Consider the following 6,000-nt stretch of genomic DNA (forward strand, 5'->3'; position numbering starts at 1 on the left):
GGAGGCGCTGGGACGGCCAGGCAGAAGGGCCCACTGTTCGCCTCCACCCAATGGGCACTGAGGTTGCTAAGTACACCTAATCCAGCTGTCACCAGGCACCCACCCTCCTCTGCAAACAACAGCTGGTCAGGGCTGGGCTCGCGGCTGCCCATCTGCCACCAGTCCTCCCTGGCCAGCGCTGTGCTGTCTCTCCGACGGCCCTTATCCCGTGCACCATCTCCCCTCGTTCCCGCCAGTGTGGCTCAGATGGGATTTTCCATCCCACCCACCTGGCCACTGCGGGCACCGGGAGTCCCAGATCTGCCATCTGTCCTCCTCCATCCCAGGTCCTTCCCGGGCCCTCACCAGGCTGCGCGACAGGCTCTGAAGTCCGATGTGAATTCTGGCACCGGTGTTGTGACCCTTGGCAGGCTAGCCTCTCTGTGCCTGAGCGCCTTCCCATGTATCATGTATAAGATGGAGACAACCCGGGCCGGTGACTTTCAACCTTTTTCTTCTCGTGGCACACATAAATCACTAAAATTCTGCAGCACATCAAAAAGGTACTTTTTGCTGATCTGACAAAAAAAAGGGGTGTGATTTTGATTCACTCACTGGGTGCCTGTTGTTGCGTTGGCCATGGCCACTTGTTTATTTCACAGCCTGAGGGGAAAGAGCTCGGGGTTCCTGATTAAAGGCACGTGTTGCATGTTGCAGCCATGCTGTGGCCCGCCAGGGGCAATCGCTGACCTGGGCATGGCAGAGCCTGGGAGGACTCAGCTGGTTCCCAGGCACACAGCATCTTACAGGGTCTGGCTCCCGGGCCCAGGAAACACAAGCTCTTTTCGCCGCCCTGCAGGCCCTCCGCCCCTCCAGAGGCACGCCGGCAGCAGACCACCCTAACTCAAACGGGGCCTTCAACTCTGTTTGCACTCTGACAAGGAGACCAAGAAGCAGTTCTAGAACGCTCCTCAGAAAGGGTCCTGAAAGCTACGAACGGATCTTAGGAATCTCGTGGAGCCTGGCCTGTGTGGCTCAGTGGTTGAATGAGGAGGTCAGGGTTCAATTCCCGGTCAGGGCACATGCCCAGGTTGAGGGCTCGATCCCCAGTAGGGGGCATGCGGGAGGCAGCCGATTCATGATTCTCTCTCATCACTGATGTTTCTCTCTCTCTCTCTCTCTCTCTCCCTTCCTCTCTGAAATCGATAAAAATATATTTTTTAAAAAAAAACAACTCACAAAATGTAGAATCCACAAACCCCGAAAGAGGTTCGAATGCTGGGAGACTGAACAAATGACAGTGTCACTCAGGGGGTATGAAAAGGGGAGCCTGGGGGTGGGCCCACTAACGTCATTGTTTAGGTGGACAAAGGCGTGAACTTGACACTGTGGGGAGCCTGTGACGCGGTGGCCTCAGTGTGGTGCTGCCGTGTGAGACGCCCTGGTGTTTCTAACTCTCTATCCCTCTCCCTTCCTCTCTGTAAAAAATAAAAATTATTTTTTAAAAAAAATAAGGCTTTCCTTTTCCCTTGCCCAAGCCAGAGTGGCCCAGGCCCCCGCCCCCCCACCCACACACACACACACACACACACACACACGTTCTGAGGGGCAGGATCTGCCTCCTATGGGGCGAGACTCTTCCCTAGCTGCACCCCATCCCAGGGGACTTCCCTGGACCAGGCTGCTGTCTGTGTTGCAGCTGGTGGCATTCCTTCTGCCTGCTCTAATCATGAACTTGAAGGAGAGGGTGGGGAAGGGCGTTCAAGGCTCTCTAGACTCTAGAGCAGGGGTCCTCAAACTTTTTAAAAAGGGGGCCAGTTCACTGTCCACTGTCCCTCAGACCGTTGGAGGGCCGGACTATAGTTTTAAAAAAAACTATGAACAAATTCCTATGCACACTGCACATACCTTATTTTGAAGTAAAAAAACAAAACGGCAAAAACACCCGCATGTGGCCCGCGGGCCGTAGTTTGAGGACGCCTGGTCTAGAGTCTAGAGGCTTCAGCACCGGGTCTGGCTTTGCAGAACTAACAGGTTCAGATCACTCACTTCCTCTGGAAAATCAGCCCTAGACCCGGGGTCCCACACACACAGCACCCGCCCCCCCAGCTGTGACAGCAGGTGGGCCAGTCACCCCACCTTGCCTGGAGAGAAGCAATCAGATGTGAGTGCTGCATGTTGCTAGGAAGCAGCCGGCAACAGCTGGCTGAGAAATGAGTCGTGTCCCTGGGAAGGCATGTTCCTGGCCGCTAATTAAATGTTGCCGAAGCGTCTCTTCCTTCGGGGAGCCATAGAAATGTGCCGAATTAATGCGGGCAGGAGCGGGCAGGGCGCAGCGGGCTCACCCGCCTGCCAAGGCCCCGCCTGCCTGAGCACAGGCAAGGCTCAGGGGGCCGGGATGGAAGGCTAAGCCCCCGGGAGGCTGGTGAAGTAAAAACCGGGGCCTCAGACTACTCAACTCCAGGGCCCACAGCGCCTGCCTATCCCACCTCTGCGGCTGCGGGGGAGGGCACTGGGTAACTACGTTTTAAAGCTCCGTAAAGCCCACTTCTGGGTATGTCTCCAAAAGCAATGAAAGGATCTCTGAGAAGTGTCTGCACACTCGTGTTTATAGGAACACTCGTCACAACAGTCAAGGAGTGGATGCCACCCAGATGTCCTTTGATGAATGAATGGGTCAACAAAATGCGGTCCTGCACACGATGAAATGTGATTCTGCCTTTAAAAGGAAGGGAATTCTGACACATGCTACAACAGGAGGACCCTTGAGGACCTCATGCGCAGTGGAATAAGCTAGACACAAGGAGACAAGTGCTGTGTGACTCCGCTTGTATGCGTATGAAGTATCCCACGGAGTCAAATGCATGGAAACAGAAGGCAGAATGCTGGTTACCAGGGGCTGGGCGGAGGCAAATGGGGAATTGTTGTTTCTGGGTACAGTTTCAGGTCTGCAGGATGAAAAAGTTGTAGAGATTGCTTGCATAACAATGAGAATATACTTAACACAACTGAACTCTCATCATGGATGTTTCTCTCTCTCCCTCCCGCTCTGAAATCAATAAATAAATAAAATAAAAACGCATCTCCGAATTGGTGAACTGACGCGCCTTCCCATGTGAGGTGCACAGCACAGTTCCGGGCCATAGTGAGCTTTTAATAAATGTTCACAATCAACGACAACAAGCTCTCGTCTCGGCAAACAAAGCTCCTGCCGGCCAACGCGTCTGGCTACAAAGAGGGTCAGCGATGCTGGTTGTCTCACGCCTGGGTGTGCGGGGTGGCACCGCGGCAGAGGCCGCCCGTCTCTGGTGGGTGAGCAGGGGCTGCGCCCGGAGGAGCGCCACGCTTACGGTGCTGGGTCATCAGGGAACGGGGGCTGCTACGAGGGTAGCGCACACTCGCTGTGACACTAAAGCGGCCAAGGGATCTAGGGAGGAGGAGGAGGCGGCTAGCATTCATGGAGTCCTCCCTGTATAAAGGGCTTTCATTAACACTCACTCAGTGCCCACATCAACCCTGCAACGCAGACTGTCTCTCTTTTACGAGGAGAAACTGAGTCTCGGTGAAGTCCTTAGGACACGGCTAGCAGGTGAGGGAGCCCGGGTGTGCACCAGGCTCACTGCGAGCCTGAGGCGTTCCCATAATTCCACCAGGACACGCTGGGCGAAGAGCCCTCGGCCTGCTCTGCCGCCTGCATCATGTCTGCCTATGAATCAACTGCTGCATGATGGAGGCTTCAGAGTTTTGTCTCTTTAAAAACAACAGAGAGTTATAGCTATAAAGGGTATCCACCGAGCAGATTAATGTTGTAAACAAAATTGCCCCCTGGAACATCCAAATCACTTAATGTGCTCCGTCGCTTTCAGAGCACGCGGTGCAGAGCGCCGTTATGCTGATTACCAGTAATTATAATCTCCTCGTTAAGGAACGTCCCAGAGGGCTTCTGCAGAGGCACACTCGTGGCTGAGATGGAATGACTCTGTGTACTTGACAATAATGAAGCTGCCGTTCTTTTAAGAATTATCTAATTTAGGGTTCTCACTGATTGATGCCGTGCTTCTCTGCGAGGACTCTGAATGGAAGGGCTTCTGCTAAACTTAAAGGGAACCTTTCTCTCAAAGGTCCCGAGTAGCTCCGCACGGATCACACTGACATGTCAGCTCCACAAAGAGTAGGGGTGAGCGGAGAGAGGTTCAGGGAAGAATTTGGATCTGGAAGATATATTCCCCCAAACTTACTGCTTTTCTTAAACATTCTGGTTCCAGCCCTAACTGGGTTGGTTCAGTGGATAGAGCACTGGCCTGCGGACTGAAGGGTCCTGGGTTCGATTCCAGTCAAGGGCACATGCCCGGGTTGCGGGCTCAATCCCCAGTGGGGGGCGTGCAAGAGGCAGCCGATACATGATTCTCTCTCATCATTGATGTTTCTATCTCTCTCTCTCCCTCTCCCTTCCCCTCTGAAATCAATAAAAAATATTTAAAATAAGACAAAAAACATTTTTGTTCCAAACATCTTTTTCTCCAAAGATTCTTGAGATCCACGGGACATATGTGGAGAGAAGACACCAGATTGACTGAGAGCAGCCTGGAATCCTTTAGAAACAACATTAATATAAGCAAACACATAGGAACTGAGAACTTAACGTGGGTCAAGTACTCAGCAGGCCGAGTGCTTTCTCTCCCATTTTAGAGAAGTCCTTTTAGCGACAAGGAGCTTCCAGGCCAGCTCTGGTATGGCTGCAGGGACCAGGGGAGAGCCAGGCCTTTTACAGAACCCCCAGGACAGGAGCTCCAGCACAGGAATCCTAACTGGGCCTCCTGACAACTGGAACTGAACTGGTGCCGAGCCAGCAGGAACTTCAGGACTGGGATCCCTCCACTGGGGACCTACCTCCCTCTCTGCACCCACTGATGTGCTTTAACTGCAAGGAGCAGAAAGCCCGATTCAGAACGGTGCCTGCAGCAAGGAAACGCCCTGGCTCCCAGACGTGGCAAGCCAGATGTCAGCTGGGCTCTCAGGCTGTGAGCTCCTCGGCCGTGTCTTCGGTGGTCCGGGTCCTTCCCTCCGCACTCTGCCACCGAGAGGGTCAGCTTCACCCTAAGGCTTCCCGAGTATGATCGTAGGGTGCAGGACAGTGGAAACGGGGGGCTGCGTGCGCAAAGAGAAATGTTGCCCCAAAAGTGCCAGAAACCTTTACCTCGTGGTAGCACTGACCTGAATGAAGTCACGTGACTGCTAAACGAACCCCTCGTGCTGGCTGGCTTTGGCCTGGTTCTCATTCTCGTCACTAGCAAAGAGTGCAGGACGATCATAATCGGTTTAGAGTGCTCAGGGCACATGCCTGGAGTGAAGTCACCCATGTGGGTGGTGGAGGGGAAGGAGGGGGGATGGGAAAAAGATAATAATGCCTAAGTTGTTGGCTCCAGTAAATGGGTAGACACTAAAGCCATACGGGAAATCTTAGAGGAAAATCAGGTCAGCGATGGGGGTGGGAATCAGGAGCATCGTTCTGGACATGTTAGTTGTAGAATGCCTATTAGACTCCAAACCCAGATGCCAAGTAAGCTATAGGATAGATGAACCTGGAGTTCAAGGAAGGGGTCAGGACTGGAGCCATAACTGAGAGTGACCGGCATATAGCTAGGAATGGAGAAGTCAGCTAAAGGAAGAGAGTACAGAGAAAAAGAAGTGAGGATCCAAGGTCAAAGGCAGAGCAGAGGAGGCAGAGAAGCCGGCAAAGGGACCAAGAAGCAGTCAGTAAGGCAGGCAGAAAGCCAGGAACAGGGGTCCTCAAACTTTTTAAACAGGGGCCAGTTCACTGTCCCTCAGACCGTGGGAGGGCTGGACTATAGTTTAAAAAAAAACTATGAACAAATTCCTATGCACACTGCACATATCTTATTTTGAAGTAAAAAAACAAAACGGCAAAAACACCCGCATGTGGCCCGCGGGCCGTAGTTTGAGGACGCCTGGCCAGGAACGTGTACTGTCCTCAAGACCAACAGAGGCAGGCGTTTCCTG

Source organism: Eptesicus fuscus, chromosome 25 (assembly GCF_027574615.1).
Source record: "Eptesicus fuscus isolate TK198812 chromosome 25, DD_ASM_mEF_20220401, whole genome shotgun sequence".
Classification (NCBI taxonomy): Eukaryota; Metazoa; Chordata; class Mammalia; order Chiroptera; family Vespertilionidae; genus Eptesicus; species Eptesicus fuscus.